At 37.9% G+C, this 20,153-nt stretch overlaps 1 protein-coding gene across 3 annotated transcripts in view; it reads right to left on the bottom strand.

Moving 5' to 3' along the window:
* LOC138759051 (tight junction protein ZO-3-like) overlaps window positions 1-20,153 on the bottom strand; it is a 110,824-nt gene that overhangs the window by 78,316 nt on the left and 12,355 nt on the right. Inside the window, exons 1-2 of one of the 3 annotated variants that reach the window (XM_069928895.1) lie at window positions 17,997-18,106; window positions 10,445-10,560 (exon numbers count right to left, since the gene is read on the bottom strand). The exons of 1 other annotated variant lie outside the window; for it this stretch is intronic. The gene's annotated coding sequence lies outside the window, so the exon portion shown is untranslated. Of the gene's footprint in view, window positions 1-10,444; window positions 10,561-17,996; window positions 18,107-20,153 lie in introns of those variants that run through there. One more of the 3 variants, XM_069928894.1, reaches the window with a different exon arrangement.

Here is a 20,153-nt window from a genome sequence, read left to right as displayed (position 1 = left end):
CCCGCCCAGTGACGACACTACACAGGCTCAGGTAAACAAACCTTTTGCCCTATAGTTGAAACATGAGACGTTATCTACATTCTGTTCTAACACCCTGAATTTATTTCACATTCTGAGCTCAAGGAATATGGTTCACAATAACATTAAATAGCTCAGCGTCGTAAAATTTATTTTTTTCACCCAGAGTTGATTTGTCAATCATTAACCAGGTGGTTAGACAAAGTGCCCTTTACAAATCGGGACCGACACAGAACTGCCGTGGTCTCAGTGCACAGACAGAAATTTCTGCACTGTTTTGTTTAGTGTTTCTGTTTGGCACTGTAGTGTCCACCTGTTGAAGATAAGACAGCCTCACTGTACAGGTGGCAGCACACATCTAACTAGATAATTTAAACAATACACAGAGCATTCTTATTTCTGGCAATGCCACTCAGCTGAGAAGCTCATGTACGGACCAGTATAGGGTGGGGAACAAGTGTGGGGGATAAAATAGGTAATTCAACCCCATGCATTCCAGACAGGGGTAGTTGGAAGCAGCCTTTCCTCCATGACTGCTTGACTTGTGGAAAAACTTTCAACCTCATTTTAGCATTCTGGATTCCGTTTACATTGCTTTCAGTTTTCTTCCTATTCCTGTTCATCTGAGGTAAGCAAATCCGGATGCCAAGAAGCGGATAATTGCTAGGAATTTGATTTTTGAAAAGCTGCCGTTCCTCTAATATAGGTAAATGTGAAAACTGTATTCAGCAAAGCTGAGACACATACTAGAGGATTAAATTGTTTGCTTTGGAGATTGATGCTGATGAAAAGGTCTTGTGCTGCTCCAGGCACTCCAACTGTGGTACTGGATAGTTTATGTAAGATTGTCTGAGATGAGGTGGATACATCTGCAACAAGGCACCATTCCCTTTCTGGTCTAGTAGATGAAGTAGTTAAGAATCATGGTTTAGTTTTGGCCTATCTGGGACAGTGAGACAGATCAGACGGCTGATGAGCTGAAAAGGAATGACATCTTGCATCTGATATGACAGGCCCGGAAATTCTGGTTATGGCTTCCCAATGGAAGTTCTGCATATGGGCTTCCCTATATGCTACGCTCCCCAGCACCAATTGAGGGACGCATAAACAAATAGGTTAACTTTAACATAAAATTTATAAATAAACTAACAATAATAGAATTAATCCAATAAATTTAACACCTGAACACAAGCCTTAATGGCAACTCTATAGGAACAACAAATTATATGGTGTATGTGAGAAAAAAAACCCCAGACCATTACAGTTAAGCTCAAATGCCCTGAAAAAAAATCAATAAAAACTCCCAAAACAAAAACCCAAGTCAGTCACGTCAAGTTTGTCAGTCAAGAAGGAATAGCTCACGGATCTAGTCTCCAGGTTTAGGATTATTTGTTTCCTTGCCCACAGGTCTTTTAGTTTGAGGCTGTATCCAGATGACTATAGACTCTGTCAGGGGAACACGAAACTTGCTTGAAGTTTCAAATGTGGCAACAAACACCTTTACTTCCTTTACCTAGGAATTTTCACAGTGACTTCCTAGTCACCACACATTCCTCCGAAGCCCTATTTAGGGTTAACAAGTGACCTTCTGTCACACAGGCCCTCTCCTTTGGACACCCTGGCTTGAGTGGACCTGTGACCCCTGCCACACGAAGTCCTCCTCTTGGTCAGTCCCACCCACACACTGGGTATCAGTGTTCCCTAAACTGCTGTCAGAACAACAGAGCTGCCACCTGTGGACAAAATACCTCAGTCTTCCTTTTCCCACTGAAACTAGTGGGTGAGCACATTGACATACAGTTCCAGAGAGCAGTGCTAGCACCCATGAACAAAGCATCTCAGTATGTGGCTTGGTGAAGCTGCCAGGTGAGCAGGCATAGTTAGACCGACTATCTGACTGCCTGCAGTCCAATCCACCGATTAACCTCTTCAAAACCAGCACACTGGGCTTTTTAAACTGCCCAACGCGTGCCTCCAGCTCTCCCCATTTGTGAACGTACATACTCCTTACAGACAATGTCAGATTCAAACCAGGTCATTGCCACTGTAAGTGTTGCGCTAACTGCTATGCTAACCAAGTTCCTAAGTATAAGTTCATAAAATGTTCACAACATTGAGAGTCTTAGAGATATAGCACAGAAAGAGACCGTTTGATCTAACCAGTCCATGCCAACACTTACACTAATCTTGCCCTAACTCATTCATTCTCCTCACTCTCCTGCCAGCCCTCGGACTTCCAGTGCATGGTTCCTGTGCTTTAACAGCTGTCAAAGTTACTTAGTGGTAGCCCAGCGCTATTACTGCCCAACGCGGCCTCCAGCTCTCCCCATTGGTGGAGAGGTTAACAGCCGCAGGCTCACTCTCCTGCTAGTCCTCGGACTTCCAGTGCGTGGTTCCCGTGCTTTGACAGTTGTCAAAGTTCCCTAGTGGTATCCCAGTGCTATTACAGCTTCTAGCAAACCCCTGCAGTAGGTTCAGTCCCGTCCTCAGTCAAAGGTAAAATTGTCCAAGGTCCATAAAAATGGAAGTTCTGCATGTGGGCTTCCAAACTTCGTATTATGTCCACAAAGATGGCCAGTTGGCAGTATTGCATTTGATACATCTGCCGTGGATGCCAGATCTGCCCAGTTACCTGCTGAAATAAAGCTTCAACACAACCACCAACCATCCCTCAGAATTGCTGTGGGGTCCCACTCACCTCCACATCTTTCCCATTGCTTCATCGCCCACATGAAAGTAAAAATGATAATGATGATGAGTTTATTGTCATATACTTTGTACAGCTTACAGTATATTCCCCACAATTGTTACTTGCTGCAGTCAAGCAGGTACTTTGTAAAATAAAACAGAAAACAACTACAATAAAATATTCAATTGAATTAAAAAGATATAATAAAAACAACAATAATAGATTGATAGTAAATATTCACAGTAAAGTTTGGTGGGAAGTCTGGTGGGAGGTGGAAAGATATAGAGATATAGTGGAAAGGAATGCACACACCTGTTCTACCGGCAGCTGAAAATCCTGGGAAAGACACTGATGATCAGACAGACCAATAGAAGGAGACAGAGACTGAAAGAGTATCTCTACCTCATATCACTTGGGTGAGAGCTTGGAGCCACTGACAAGATCAATCCCATGCATTGTAATAGGAAAGCTTAAGGGAGTCTTTGGACAGGTTATAGACTCAGCCAAATCCACATATAAACCAGGTAGTGTCAGTCTACTTCTGGGAGATTCCACAAGAGTCAGAGTGGTTAGGACTGTACACCTCTTGGGAAAGCACAGGTGCCAAGTTGGAAGATAGTGAGAAAGAAGAACTGTGAGGTGAGACAATTCCAGAAATAAGTTATTGAAATAGCAAACAGGGCGAGTGGCAGGCAGTAGTTCATCTGAAAATAGGACCTCCATGGAAATTTAGATATGGAAGGTCAATTAGTTAGTTAGACCAAGGCACTGGATGGAATATAATGGAATAGGATAAGGGAGGAATAAGGAAGCCAAGGTGAGGTAATAATGAGACATGGTGGAATATGAGCATAGCAGGAACTGGATAACCAGGCAGGACACGATAAGAACAGAACTGAGAATTGGTCGAAGGAGGACAGATGATAGAATCATGATTTGAGGTTTTTTTTCCCAAGAAGATTAGGTAAAACATTAGGAAAGAGTGAGATAAAGAGGATGTTCTTATTTGAAGGGTGGGACTGAAGAAATTACTCGAAATCTTTTAGGGTAAAGGCAACCCATAATTCAGCATTAGGCAAAAAGATAATGGTGGTAATGATAATAATGAGAAGCCTATTTATTCCTTTGACAGTGTGACGTCGATAGATCATCTTGGACAAATCTAGTTCACTGCGTCACTAAATCAATGACTATAAGCAATGTGAGTTAGGTGGACTAATCAACACCTGAAACTTCCAGGACCAAGGTTCTTATCTAGATCAGACTATTAAAATAGAAGTGCCGAAATACAAACAAAAGGACATGAAATGTTCAGAAAAGTCAAACTGAGAGAGATTGAGAGCCCAATGATTCAGGTTTTCATCACTTTCGATGCCCCTTGCAATTCCATGGGTGTGCTGCACAGTCAGACATCTCCCTTTCAGAAAAGATCTTAAACGGTCTTCAGTCCCACCCTTCAAATAAGAAAATTCTCTTCATCTCACTCTTTGCTAATGCTTTACCTGATCTTCTTAAAAAATAAAGAAAAGAACTCAAATCATAATTCCAGGGATGATCTATAATTTTAAATCGAATTAAAAAAAACTGATATCAGCTATATATGATTTATTAAAGTCTAGGGATAATTCCCTAGACAAAATTAAAAACTTATGGGAGCAAGATCGTCAACTTAAATTTTTGAATACTACATGAGATTCTATCTTAAAATTGGTAAACATTTTTTTTGTGTGCCCAACATTTGCTTTTACGATTTAAGGTAATACATCGAGCTTACTTTTCTAAAGTTCAATTACCTAAATTTTGCTTTAACATTTCCTCAAAATGTGACTGAAGAAGGTACTTTGTTACATATGTTTTGGTCTTGTTCCTCTCTTCCTATTTTTTGTGAAGATATCTTTCTTTCGTACCTTACTTTTAGTTCTCAAAGTGAATCTGATACCTAATCCTATAATTGTCCTTTTTGGATCAACTAAGACAACTGATTTGAATTTAACTATGTCTCACTCCCATATAATCTCACTTGCCTCCCTTATTGCTAGATGTTCTATACCGATGAGATGGAAGGATACTGTCCCTCCTACTCAGACTTAATTGCTATCTGATATGTTGGCACGCCTAACTTTGGAAAAAAAATCAGATATTCTTCCACTGAAAAAGGTTGAAATTTTCTGTTTATGGTCTTTTATTAATTATTTTCATAATTTATGAGATAACTTGGATCTTGTTTTGTCAGTTTGTGGTTTCTTTTAATGGTAGTGAAATTATATGTACTTACCAGAAAATTTTAGAAGGGAAGGGGATAGAATTGTAGTACAGTTGTCATGGACCATGGACTGACCTTATGGACTGTGGAATGTCACTTTAAAGAATTGGATTTCTAATGAAGAACTGTGAAATTCATTGCTGGTTTGCCAAGTTTTTTATAACTTTTTATTTTTCGCACTGTGAACCATCTCAACCAAAACACATACAAACATTTCCCTCTTAAATATACACAGTGGCGTTTTCTCCTCTTTTTTCCCCCCTACCTTCCCTCCCCCCTTTCCAACATTCAACATGCACAATACAATAAACCTATTAAACAATGTCATCACACAATGAAAAATAAACAAGAAAAATGTGTCATCTACTTTTACACACTGGATCAAGTCATTTTGTCTTATCATTTTAGGGGATGGAGGTCCGAGGTGAGACCTCTCTGTTGTGTTCCATGTACGGTTCCCAAATTTGTTCAAATAATGTGACTTTATTTTTTAAATTATATGTTATTTTTTCAAATGGAATACATTTATTCATTTCCATGTACCATTGCTGTACTCTCAGGCTCTCTTCTGATTTCCAAGTTGACATTATACATTTTTTTGCTCCAGCTAAGGCTATCGTAATAAATCTTTTTTTGCGCTTCATCCAGTTTAAGGCCTAATTCTTTACTTATATTACTTTGAAGAAAGATCTCTGGATTTTTTGGAATGTTTTTTTTTGTGATTTTATTTAATGCCTGATTTAGATCTTCCCAAAACTTTTTCACTTTCTCACATGCCCAAATTGCATGTACTGTTGTTCCCATTTCCTTCTTACAGCGAAAACATCTATCTAATAATGTAGGATCCCATTTTTTTTTAACTTTTTGGGCGTGATATATAACCTGTGTAACCAATTATACTGTATCATGCGTAACCTTGTGTTTATTATATTCTTCATAGTTCCAGATAACTTTGCCCATGTTTCATTTTTTATCTTTATGTATAATCCTTTTCCCACTTTTGTTTGGGTTTATAGCTTATTTCATCATTTTCCTTCTCTTGCAGCTCGATGTACATGTTCATTATAAATCTTTTAATTATCACTGTGTCTGTAATCACATATTCAAAGCTGCTTCCTTCTGGTAATCTCAGTCTGTTTCCCAATTTATTCTTTAAGTAGGCTTTCAGTTGATGGTATGCAAACATTGTACCATGAGTTATTCCATATTTGTACTTCATTTGTTCAAATGTTAATAAATTATTTCCCAAAAAACAATTTTCTATTCTTTTAATTCCTTTTCTCTCTCATTCTCTAAAGGAAAGGTTATCTATTGTAAAAGGGATTAGCTGATTGTGCATCAATAATAATTTTGGTATTTGGTAATTTGTTTTTTTTCCTTTCTAAGTGAATCTTCTTCCATATATTGAGTAAATGATACAATTCTGGTGAGCTTTTATATCGTACCAGCTTCTTATCCCACTTATAAAATCTATGTTCTGGTACCTTCTCCCCGATTTTATCTAGCTCTATTTTAGTCCAATTTGGTTTTTCCTTTGATAAAAATCTGAAAAATAGCTTAATTGTGCTGCTCTATAATAATTTTTTAAGTTTGGTAACTGCAAACCACCTTGGTTGTACCTCTCTGTTAATTTATCTAATGTTATCCTCGGTTTCCCCCCTTTCCATAAAATTTTCCTCATTATTCTCTTTAGTTCATTAAAGAATTTCTCTGTTAAGGGAATTGGTAACGATTGAAAAAAGTATTGTATCCTTGGGAAGACATTCATTTTAATGCAATTTGCCCTCCCTATCAACGTTAGCGGTAATTCTTCCCAATGTTCTAAGTCTTCCTGCAATTTCTTTATTAGTTGCTGATAATTTAATTTGTACGTGGCTTAAATTATTGTCTAACCTAATACCTAGGTATTGGATTGCTTGTGTTTGCCATTGAAATGGTGATTCTTTTTTAAATTCTGTATAATCCGCATTACTCATTGGCATCACTTCACTTTTATTTGCATTGATCTTGTACCCCGATATTTCTCCATTCTCCTTCAATTTCTTATGTAGTTCTTTTATTGATATTTCTGGTTCTGTTAAGTATACTATAATATCATCTGCAAATAAACTGATTTTATACTCTTTCTCCTTTATTTTTATCCCTTTTATTTTATTTTCTGTTCTTATCAGTTCTGCCAGTGGTTCTATTGATAAAGCGAACAGTGAGATAATGGACACACCTGCCGAGTTGACCTACTTAATTTAAATTGGTTCGATACATATCCATTTACTGTTACCTTCGCCAATAGTCCATTCTATAATGCTTTAATCCAATTAATATATTTTTCTGGTAGATTGAACCTCTGTAATACTTTGAATAAATAATTCCATTCTCCTCTTTCAAAGGCCTTTTCTGCATCTAAAGCAACAGCCACTGTTGTCATCTTATTTCCTTGAACTGCATGAATTAAATTAATAAATTTACAGACATTATCCGCTGTTCATCTTTTCTTAATAAATCCAGTTTGATCTTGTTTTACTATTTTTGGTTCACAGTCGGCCAATCTGTTTGCTAATAATTTTGCTATTATCTTATAATCTGAATTAAGTAGAGATAATGATCTATATGATGCTGGTGTTAGTGGATCCTTCCCTGTCTTTGGTATTACTGTAATTATTGCTGTCTTACATGAATCTGGCAAGTTTTGTGTTTCTTCTATCGGGTTCATTACTTCCAGGAGAGGAGGAATTAATAACTCTTTAAATGTTTTATAGAATTCTATTGGGAATCCATCCTCTCCAGGAGTTTTATTGTTTGGCAGCTTTTTTAATATATCCTGTACTTCCTCTATTTCAAATGGTTTTATCAGTTTGTTTTGTTTCTCTTCTTGCAATTTCGGCAGTTCAATTTTAGCTAAAACCTCTTCTATTTTATCATCTTTCCCCTCATTCTCAGTTTGGTATAATTGTTCATAAAATTCCTTAAAGTTCTCATTAATCTCCATTGGATTATATGCAATTTGTTTGTCCTTTTTCCTTGATGCCAATACAGTTCTTTTAACTTGTTCTGTTTTAAGTTGGCAGGCTAATATTTTGTGTGTTTTTTCCCCTAGTTCATAATACTTTTGCTTTATTTTCAATATACGCTTGTAATGTTTCGAATTTTATTTTTTTGTCCGCCAATTCTCTTTTTGTTATATCATCCCTTGTTGCTAATTCCTTTTCTGTACTTACTATCTCCCTTTCCAACTGTTCTATTTCCCGATTGTAATCCTTTTTCATCTTAGTTACATAACTTATTATCTGCCCTCTAATGAAGGCTTTCATTGCGTCCCATAATATAAATTTGTCTTTCACTGATTCTGTATTTATTTCAAAGTACATTTTAATTTGTCATTCAATAAACTCTCTAAATTCCTGCCTTTTAAGTAGCATGGAGTTTAACCTCCATCTACATGTTCTTGGTTGGATGTCCTCCAGTTCTATTGCTAATAACAGGGATGAATGATCAGATAGCAATCTAGCTTTATATTCAGTTTTCCTAACTCTCCCTTGAATATGGGGCGACAACAAAAACATATCAATTCTTGAGTACGGCTGGTTTGCCAAGTTAAAGCTGGGCAGATAAGGAAAGAGAGAGAGAGTCTGAGTGCCCAGGGCTAGGTGAAGGCAGAGACAGAGAGTTCAGTAGAGGAGCCAGAAAGATTCACTCTGTGTTGAGAATGGTTTTCTGGGTAACTGAATTTGAGAGTGTAACAAAAAAAGGTCACTTGATTGTCTGCTGCAAAGAAGGAAATTGTGGGGAAGCTGTGTTAAAGGCACAGGCTTCTGAAGCGAGGCAGTGAAACCAAACCAACCTTGAAGAACCAGGAAAAGTCAATGATAAAGAAACCTGCAAAAAATTAACAAGTTTACGGCCAAGCAACATCAGTCATCTCTCCTCTCCCATGTTTGCATGGAGTCCTTTTGTATTCAGAAGAGGAACTGAATTGGGACATTGAACTTGGAGAGTGAATTCTGTGGGTTCTGTTTTTGGACTGACAGACTGACCCAGGGTTTTGGGGATTTTTTTGTTTCTTCTTTTGTTTTTCACTTATGAGCACAGACTAAAAAGGTCTGGTTCTTTTTCCACATACACACTTCTAATAATTTCTGTATCATTGTTAATAGAGGCATTTAGTGGGGGTAATTTGGATAAAAATTTGTAATGATAATAGTTATTAATAAAATAGAGTTAGAATTAACTCTCTTTTGTATTGTGTCCTCTATTGTTGCTGGTTTGGGGTCATAACAAAGTATAATATTTACTTTTTTTTAAATCTTTTTTCAATTAGCCACATGTTATAATTGTTTAGTGTTCACTACTTTTTTTCTGTTTGTCTGTGTTAGAAATAGAAGTACCTTTAAAGAAATTGCTCGAGACAAAAATTGAGAACAAAGAACATTTATTTTACAACAATGCAAAGTTGGGTGCTTCCCCTTACCCTGGGAATACACACACATACTGGGGCTCACCCAACTTTTATACAGTTGATTTCAGTATAGGAATACCCTCCCCCTTACATTCTTCTGCCTCCTGCTGGAGAGGTTTGGCATTAGGCAATCCTGCCTGCCTACGTGCAATTTCAGTATACTTGGAGAACCAGGGGGTATCCTGTCGGTGTCCCTTCATGTTATTGTCCTTATTCACACCTTCCTGATTCTTGGGGCTACAGTCTCTTGATATGCAGAGTTGGCTCATCCTGTCTAGGGTTGGCTAATTTCATATGTATAAATCTGTGTAAGGTTAACTAATTAGATATGTAGGACTTGGTACTTCTGTCCAGGGCTAGGAGACCCTTATCTGATCCAGACTACCTCAACTTCCTACATTCTATTGTTCCTTACCACTCCTTATCTTAGTCTTATGGTCTTGTCACAAAGACTAGAAGATTTTTATGTTAATCGTGCTGACTCTGCTTTCCTGCATCCTAATCCCCAAGCTCATCCTGTTTGTACTGGTTACAGCCATTAACTGATGTATGAATTTTAGTTTCCTTCATGTTCATAATTTTAGATCAGTTTTCCCATCTCTCACATCTGTAATGATATTGAGTTTATATATAATAGTTTTATTTTTCTTATATAACTTTTTTCTGTATATTCCTTTTATATATTACCTTTGATTAATGCTTCAATTTGTGTACTATTTCTGTAAAATCCAATAAAAATATTGAAAAAGAAAATCATGATTCCATCATCTGTCCTCCTATCTATTCCAACTTGCTGCAACTTTGATAAATGTTCTTCATCTCGACACTTTGGTTTACATATTTTAAACCAGTGGTTCTCAACTCTTTTCACTCACAGGTATTACCTTACTTACCATGGACCACCACAACAAACCCATAGAACACCGGTGGTGTGTTGGGGGGGGGGGTGGGGGAGTGGAGGTGGTCAACTTGAGGTAATAACAATTCCCTTTATTTGTTGGGTAAACCTTTTGTGAATTACCTTCAATGTTTCTTGCTTTACCAAGGGTGTACTGCACAGTCAGACTTCTCCCTTTCAGAAAAGATTTCAAACTGGGACCCCGTCTATCTGTTCAAGCAGATGCAGATGACGTGACTCTGTTAAAATAACCAAAGGCTCTTGGACATTTAATGACTTCTATAAGGAATCATAGAAAGTATTTAACAAAAAGAGGCTGTTTAATTCAACTAGATTATGTAAATGTTTACACTGTCAGCCTCAATTGAACCCATCTCATTTCAGCACCTCCACTTTCTTGATATTCATTTTCCTTTTCCACTCATCTAGCTTCCTGTAACTATTATCTGGATTATCTGCCTTCATTATTATCTACTGCATGGTAGTAGTTTTTATATTCTAATCATGCCCTAAGTAAAGAAAATAACATCATCTTATTTTGATTTCTTTATTAATTATCCAATCCCCAAACTTGAATTTTCTCACAATGCTAAATCAAATTGGGAAGATCTAAATCAGGTATTAAATAAAATCACAAAAAAACAACATACCAAAAAAATCCAGAGATCTTTCTTCTAAGTAATGTAAGAAGTAAAGAATTAGGCCTCAAACTGGATGAAGCACAAAAAAGATTTATGATGATAGCCTTAGCTGTAGCAAAAAAATGTATAATGTCAACTTGGAAATCAGAAGAGAGCCTGAGAGTACAGCAATGGTACATGGAAATGAATAATTGTATTCCATTGGAAAAAATAACATATAATTTTTAAAAATAACGTCACATTATTTGAACAAATTTGGGAACCATACATGGAACACAACAGAGAGGGCCTACCGTGGACCTCCACCCCCTAAAATGATAGAATGAGAAGAAGACGAAATGAACTGACCCAGTGTGTAAAAGTAGATGACACAATTTTCTTGTTTATTTTCATTGTGTGATAACATTGTTTAATGGCTTTATTGTATATGTTGAACGTTTAATGGATTGGGGGGGTGGGAAGGAGGGGGGGGGGGAAAAGGGGAGAAAATGCCACTATGTATATTAAAGAGGGAAATGTTTGTGTGAATTTTGATTAATATGGTTCATAGTGTGAAAAATTTAAAAATATTAAAAAACAATGCTAAAACAAACTATCTACTACAATCAACTTCCTCTGTTTGCTTTTCTATAGAGAAAAAATAAATGATTTCATTTTAATTTAATTTTAATTTTTCAGATCCTTATAATTTTTCTCTGCATGTATATTTTCTTCATTATTCTGCATTCTACCAATTCGGAAAGCAGAACTGTGCAGGGTGGGTGTAGCTTGACCGGGATCTCATACAAACTTCATATGACTTTTCAGTGTTTTTGAATTCTACAAATTAATTCAACTCCTTTGTGACGTGTGTTGGGGGGGAGTGGAGGTGGTGAACTTGAGCTCCTTTCCAGACCGGTGATAAGAATTCTATTTATTTTTGAGTTTTTAATCATCAAATTTACAATCTTTCTTTACATTTTATTTGTCATTTCTTTGTCGTCGTCTTCTTGTTACTGTGGACCATCTACAACAAGAAGCAAAACATGAAAGGTTGCAGATGCTGTAGTACTCGCACCTTGAGGAAGGCCTCAGGCCTCCTATGGAAGCTCCGAGGCTGGCTAATTCCTCCAGTATCTCTGTGTTTTTATTACCATGCATAATAAATTCATGGATCAACAGTGGTCTACAGACCACAAGTTGAAAAACAGAGTTTTAGACTATTTTCTCCCTTCGTCCACTGATTCCATGTGCCAGGAAGCTTCCTTTTGACATTTTAATAATGTTTTCTCAACATCAGATGGAAGTTATCTGCATACATAATTCTATTGAATTATATCCCAAAAGACCTCAAGGTCTGTGAGTATGTATTCATACAACAGGGCATACATCGTGCCCCTCTTCAGTGCCCCTACGAGGGTCTTCTCAGAGTGATTCAACACAACGTGCGCAGTGGACATGAGAGGCAGGAAAGAGACAATCATGAATGACCACCTAAAGTCAGCACATGTGGACTTACAGCAACCAATGATGGTGCATTCGCACCATGGAGAGGTCGTCCATCTAAGCAGGCGAATGGGGTACATACAATGGGATTATCAACTCCTAACCGGTTCAGGGTTAGGTGTTTAATGATTTAATCTATTAGAAATCATGATGATATTTTCTTTCCTATAACATTAATAGATTTGGTTTACATTTCCCAGGTTTTCTTTGGTCTCCTTTTATGTGCACAGGAACAACTTTGGTTTTAAATCAGTCTTAGACAAAAAAAAAATTTTTAGCAACTTTTATATACACGAGTCATAATATATTATCCAAAGTGGTTGATATCGATGGGATTATCCAAAGGGTCAATCAATGTCTGGGGGTTGAATTGGGTCAATTGAACTTTTAGGGTCAAAAGCAGATCTACGGAAAATAGTGCCTTTGTTAGGGGTGGCCAACCTCTTGTGAGAGCTGGCATTGCTGGTCAATCTCTCGCGGGAGATTGCCTTGGTAACCACCATGTTGTATTGAGTTTCGGCCATCTAATAAGTTGAGAACTAATGGGAGGTCGAGGAGGCCAGCGTCATCAAACCCCCCCCCCCCCCCACCACCCCGGACAGCGCCGCCACCCCACCCCAACATACAAAGAACACTTCAATGCCTGGGATCAATGAGGAATCAAAGACTCCATGAAGGGAGTCGACGGTCTAAAAAGTTTGGGGGGCCCTGATCTCTTCCCTATTTTCTGGAAAAATGCAAGTACATTGTTTTCAAGTCTAGAGTTTACATGCAAGAATAAACAAACAAACCCAAGAAAATAAGGTGATTCATTATGATGATGGCTCATTTATGCCAGCCTTAATTGTTCACTGTGCCAGTTCCCCAAAATCCTCAAAAAAAATCTACCTCCACCAGTAAAAAATATTTAATCTCTCTCTACTTTAGTAGTTTTCGTTTGTAAATTATTTCCTCCTTTTCTATCCCAATTATACAGATGTTCATTTTGGCTGATATTGCTATCTTCTCTTGTAACAACTGACACAAATGGACTGTTCTATCCTCTGACATTTCACTGTCATTACCTGACTTTATGTTGCTCATCCTTATATAGCTCTCTTCCTCACATAACATCCCTTTAGCTGTTTGTTTCTTTAGGACTCAATGCTGTTATGCTATGTTGAAACTACACTATATTGTGTTGTAATTACCTTCTTGAGCTTCAATAAATTTGTGCGTAATAAGTTGTGTAAATCTTCCAGAGCTCCTCGTTAGAGTTGTGATGCAATGTGTTGAAATACATTGTTAATATTGTGATAGCTGTTTTAATGTGGTAATACAGTGGGTTCAAACTAGCATCCAGCATGTTTGTGCTGCACCACATTGTATTTGAACTTTTATATGCTGATTTAGAAGTCCTGTATTTGCACTCCATGTGTTGAACTAACAATTGGATTTAAATTTAATTTTTTAATACTTAGACATATCAGGCCATTTCAGCCCACGAGTCTGTGCTGTCTAATTTACACCTAATGTTTTGAATGGTGGGATGAAACCGGAGCTCCCACACAGACACAGGGAGAACGTACAAACGCCTTACAGACCCCGGTCCCGATCGCTGGCACTGTAAAGGTGTGCTAACTGCTACTCCAACCATGCTACTATTCTTTCTGACTTGGACTAAGGAAAATTTTTCACTCCTGACTACTATCTCTAATCTTTTTTTGAAACAAGCTTATATGTTGACTTTCAGCAAGGTGGGGTTTAACTCAACGTCCAGATCCCTATACTCGAGTCACTAGAATCACTGTTTATGATAAAACTGGGTCTATTATGGGTTAACCTTTGCTTTGTGGTAACATTCTCATTGCTGAATTTGAAGTGAGCACATGTGCATAATCTCAAGTCCTTTGGTTGATGTTTGGGGTCAAAGATAACTTACTTCAGTTCTATGGACATCGATGGCGAAGATGAGACCAGGGAATTGGCAGATATCAAAGTGGTGAAGGGCATGGATGTACATAGGAAGGGATTAGACAGGGGTCAAAAGATGGAGTGAAGGTAATAAGGAGATACGTTCAAGGGGTAAGAGCAGATGAAACAATGGGTCTGCCAAGCCAGTCCTGATTGATGATCCTGGGTAATGTTGGAATCTAGGGGTTAAAACAGTATGAAATAAATGATTAATTAATGAGTGTATATTTACTGCATGGTTCAGGGAAAAAGGAATGTGATTAAGTGGCAATCACAGTATGGAGCAAAGTTGGCTGAGCAAAATTGTCTGCTCCAAAATACAGGGAGAGGAAATGCATAAAACGATTTAGGAGGAATGCTCAAACTGAAGGAGGTGGTGAGTAGCACAGGAGACACAGGCCAGACCAGAACAAAGAATGGCCTGCAAGAAACAAAGGGAATGGAAAACCAGTCTAGGAGGAAGATTAAGGCATGAGGAGGTGTTAAAGAGAACAGCAGAAATTGGCCAGACAAGAACAGAATGGTGATTAGAAATATCTGGGGATGAATTAATTTCTGATCAACACAACAGGATAGTCTGGCCTGGAGGATTAAGATGGGAGTGCTACACCCCAGATATCTGCAAAACAGGAGATGACTTGTGATAACCCTTATGCAAAAAGATCTAGCAAAGGAAGACAACTTTTGTTCTGTATGATAATGAAATCTAGCAAAGGAAGCCAACTTTTGTTCTGTATGATAAGGTTGACCTATATAAACTGAACCAACTGGACAATAGGGGTCAGTCTTGGGGAGTAGCTCACTGTGCAGGTGACCTATGAACTAATGAGTGACCCAGAGCTCTGTTAAGTTTTATTCTTGTGCTGTGTAATAAATTGACTGTTGAACCGAATACCTTCTCCTATCACTTCATTCAAAGAACACGCTGGACTCAGACTACACATAGACTAAATTAAGAGTAAGGTAAAGCCAGAGTCCGACAGTAAGAGATGGAGGCTACATAGGGGAGATCTCCTGATGCAATGAGATCTGTGAGTGTGGGGGTCAGTGGCCTGGTGTGTTGGTGAGGTCATGATCCTGGGGTAGGTAGGAGGAGGTATCTGAGAGCTGATGTCTGGCCTCTGCAAGATAGAGTTCAGTTCACCAGGCCACAACGGTACCATTCTTGCCTGTGGGTTTGATGACAGCATTAGGGTTGATGCAAAGAGAGTGGAATGCAGTACGTTTGGAAAGGGTGAGATTAGAGTGGGTGATGGGGAGTGAAGTCAGTCCTGTTGATGTCATGTCAGCAGTTAGAAATCAAAAGGTCAAGAGAGGGTAAAAGACCCAAGTGGGGAGTCCAAGAGGAAGGAGAGTAGTGAAGTCAAATTAGTTTGGGGAGGAATGGGGGGGAGGGAAAAGGACTCCTTACCAAATAAATAGGTATCATCAAAATCTTGATGAAGGGTTTCAGCCCAAAACGTCAACCATTCTTTTTCTCGACCCACTGACATCCTCCACAGCTCATTGTTCAATCAAGCAGAAACTTTAGGGCAGTCAAACTTGTTCAGCTTGAATAGCCACATAACTTAAGAGCTGATGATTCAAGAGAATGACTTTTGTGTCATGAGTTCTCAGTCACTGATTTGAGTCCTAGAGTGATACCGCATGGAAACAAGCCCTTCAACACATTTGTCCATTGTGACCAAGTTGTTTGCTACAACATTGACCAATTATAATCTCTCAGCCCAGAAATTACTGTCAGATGGAAGTTCTGCGATATTTTTCTCTTTAGTAATCAGTTGAACCCTGTTTCCCAATAGTACATGAATATTTTAAAATGTTCAGAAATGCTGGAGTAACTCAGTCGGTCTCACAGCATTCAGAGGAAGTAAAGATATATTACTGACATTTCTTCTTACGCCCTCTTGTTCTTTGCTTATACCTTGAAGAAGAGCTCAGGCCTGAAATGTCGGAAATATTTCTTTATGTACTATGGACGCTGCAAGACTGGTTGAGTCCCTCCAGCATTTCTATATGTTTTTATTACAATTACAACATTTGCAGACTTTTAAATTTCACTTTAAAATGTTCACCCACTGATATTGATGAGAAGAATTTTTTACTTCTTCGATTCAATCCGACCCTAGCAGTGGACAATGATGGAGATAGATTGTAGTACAGGAAAAGTAATGTGGGTTTAAATGTTAGTGTCTGTGATTTCAATCGCAGTTTTCTATGACTCATCTGACTTTGATGTTAAGGTCAACTTCCTAACTCTTCAGTGAACCCCAGCTACTAATAATAAATGTCATGTGTAACACTCGGGCAGCATGGTGACCTCCAATGCTGGCGTGCAGAGTTTGCATGTCCTCCTGGCACTGGTTTTCATCCATGTTCCAAAGACATGCTGGCAGGTTAAATAGCTGCTGTCAATTACCCCTGGTTAGCCACTGGTAAAACGAATCAGAGGGGAGATTATAAGCATGTGTGAGAGGGCTAAAACACGGAAGTCTGCAGACACTGTGTGCAAAAGGGAATCACTTACAAGAGTTCAAGTAATAAAAAAGAGGGAATAGGACAAATGGAATTGGACCTAGGGAGATGACATGGACCTAATGGGCTGAAATAGTCTTTTTCTCTGTTATTACAAGGCTTTATTTTTTTAAAACAGTTTGCACAATATTCCTCGATGAAACCCAGGAGCTATTCTGAAATTATCTCAGTCAAGACAGTCCCTAGTGAATCATATTGCCTCAGTGTCTTTAACTATTGGAATAAAAGAGGAATTCAAGGAATAGGGTGTGGCTCTTCTCTTCCCCTCAACCCATAAACCCTTGGCCAGCTTAGCAAGAATGAGTAAAGCACAGCAGAATAAATGACTCTGGTTACTTTGGCAATAGGCGAGCAAAACTGAACCAGAGAATTGACACACAATGAACTTGACATGGTATTACTTCATCTCCATTACATCATGAAGAGAGCCCAGTAATTTTTGAGTGCAAGTTTTTGTACATCAAGCCCATTCAATGTCATGGACAAAAGTGAGACATAAGCAATGTATGGTTTCCAGAAGTTTTGACAGATCCACACTTAAACAGACATACTTTTGTGCATGACAATCTGCATTCAAATTTCTCCTGCCAGTGACAGTCCTGTATCCCTCAACATTTCAACCATTATTATGCATCTAAAGTCTCCCTTCAGACTCCACACATTCTATTCAACAAAAATGTTGGCTGCCTGCTTTGAAACTGTGTTTGCTTTGATACACCAATAACTTGTGATTCAAATTGGCGAAATAAATAGTTAGCGATTTATGTTAAACATACAATGCAGCATATTTCATATTTAAGACCTGAAATCTGAAGCCCTTCTTGAGTTCCTTTGTCAGTAATCTTTTATTAAGTCAGGTTTTAAACTGAGCGTTAACTTTTCATACTGATTACAATTACAATTCTAATCAATAATAATTACAGATTTAATAGGATCAATACAAAATCGATTAAGGTATTATTCAATCAAGTTACGTTAAGTAAGTTTGACAAAATAAGCACCACCTAAAGTCTGCAGCTTTTTCTCTATTACTGATTTTGTCAGGTATTTGTTTAACTTACCAAGTAAAAGAGGCATGTAATATGTAGAAATTGTGTAAATTGTACAAATCCCTCCTGCAGTTAAAATATATCCTTCATTTTCACATTTGCACCATGTTGATCCACTGGAGAGAACTGGATGGACTGCTTTGCTGTTGCTATTTTTTATGAAGGAGCAGGCGGGATCAATCTATTGTTGCCCCACAGAAGGTGTCAGGTTTACAAGGAGTTTAACTCTTTGTAGTGCAGTGCAGGTAAACTGGAGTGAAACATAAAAGTCTGCAGACACTGTGATGCAGTCAAAACACAGAAACACTGGAGGAACTCAGCCAGTCTCATAGCATCCATAGGAGGTACAGATAGATTACTGACATTTCTGATCTGAACATTGACTCAGTGAAAAAAGACAGGTGTCATATTATCAGGTTAGAGCTTTATTGTTGGATAATTTTGGGTATATGTTTACGGTTACCTAGATGGTTTAAATTTGAAAGTTTACTTATTGAAGGTAGTAAGAAAGGATTTACATCTGAGTTGTATGATCTATTATAGAATAAAAATGCTTAACCGGATATTTATAAATCTAAATTAAAATGGGAAAAAGATTTGTCCATATCTATTTCTCAGGATGATTGGATGACTTTATGTCACTCACTGACACCTCACTGACAAAAGGCAAAGGAGGAAAAACCCAACACCCAACCCCAACCAACCAATTTTCCCCTGCAACCGCTGCAACCGTGTCTGCCTGTCCCGCATCGGACTTGTCAGCCACAAACGAGCCTGCAGCTGACGTGGACTTTTTACCCCCTCCATAAATCTTCGTCCGCGAAGCCAAGCCAAAGAATGTGAAGATAGTATGACCAAACTTGTACATGTAAGGTATAGATTGGTTCATTATAATTTTATTCATCAGTTATATTTAACCCCTGAGAAGTTAAGGAAATATAAGTATATTTCTTCTGATTTATATTTTAGCTGCCATAAACAAGTTGGTTATTTTTTACACTCTACTTGGTCATGTGAAACTGTGAAGCCTTTTTAGAATAGAATTAAGGAATTTTTAGAAGCTTTATTTAAATTTAAAATATCACTTCACCCTATGGTATTTTTTCTGGGTTATATTAAGAAACTGAGTTTGAAATTAAAATTGGATAAATCTCAAATTGCTTTCTTGAGATTGACTTTAGCTGTGGCTAGAAAATGCTTGGCAATTACTTGGAAAAATGAGACTGATTTGAGCATTCCATGATGACATTTAGAAATGAGGTCTTGTATTCTGTTGGAAAAGATAACTTATAATTTATGTAACAATTATTCTTTCTTTGTTAAAGTTTGGAGCCCATATATGTGATATATGCAATTAAATTTGTAATAGATTTTTCTCCCTCAATAATGTGGTTGCACCAAACCTTGGTAATAATTGAAGGTTGTTATGTAGAGATTGATTTCCTCTTTTACTCTCTCTTTTACTTTTTTTTGGTGGGGGGTTGTCTGAATTAAAGGCTGGGAGGGGGAGGAGTACAGACCAACAAACAAAAGAAACAGGTGAGATTTGATTTTGACTCTGTGAAAGGAGAGAGAGAGAGAGAGAGAGAGAGAAAGACACAGGGAGACAGAGAAACAGAGCTAGAAGAAAGAAGACAGGGAGAAAAAAATGGGAGGGGGGATGGAGGGTGTTTCTAATGGAAAATGGAGAAGTCGCACCTAGTTGGAAGGTGCCTAGATGGAAGATGATTAGTTGTTCCTCCAATTTGTGGGTGGTCTCATGCACTGCCAGACTGAGATCACCCACAAATTGGAGGACCAACACCTCATTTTCTGGTCACTTTCCACCCGGATGGCATTAACATCGACCTCGAATTTCTGTAAGAAACACTCCCAGTCTTCTTTCTTCCTCCTGACTTCTTTCCTCTAGCTCTCTCTCTTCCTTTCTCACTCACTCTCTCTCTTCCCTTTTCTTTCTGCCTCCTTTCACAGAGCCAAAATCAATTCTCACCTCTCCACTTATCATATCTGATTATCCTTTTGTTTGTTGATCTTGACTTCTTGCTCTCCCATTCTCTCCCCTTTCTTTAATGGCTCAGTTAAATAGTTTCCAGCAGTTTTAGTTTTTCATCCAAAGAGGCACTGTTTCGTTTGATTACTCTCCTTTCTATTTGAGTAAACATTGCTTTT

This window comes from Narcine bancroftii, chromosome 3 (genome assembly GCF_036971445.1).
Source record: "Narcine bancroftii isolate sNarBan1 chromosome 3, sNarBan1.hap1, whole genome shotgun sequence".
NCBI classification, from domain to species: Eukaryota; Metazoa; Chordata; class Chondrichthyes; order Torpediniformes; family Narcinidae; genus Narcine; species Narcine bancroftii.
This window is presented reverse-complemented; position numbering and strand designations above follow the sequence as displayed.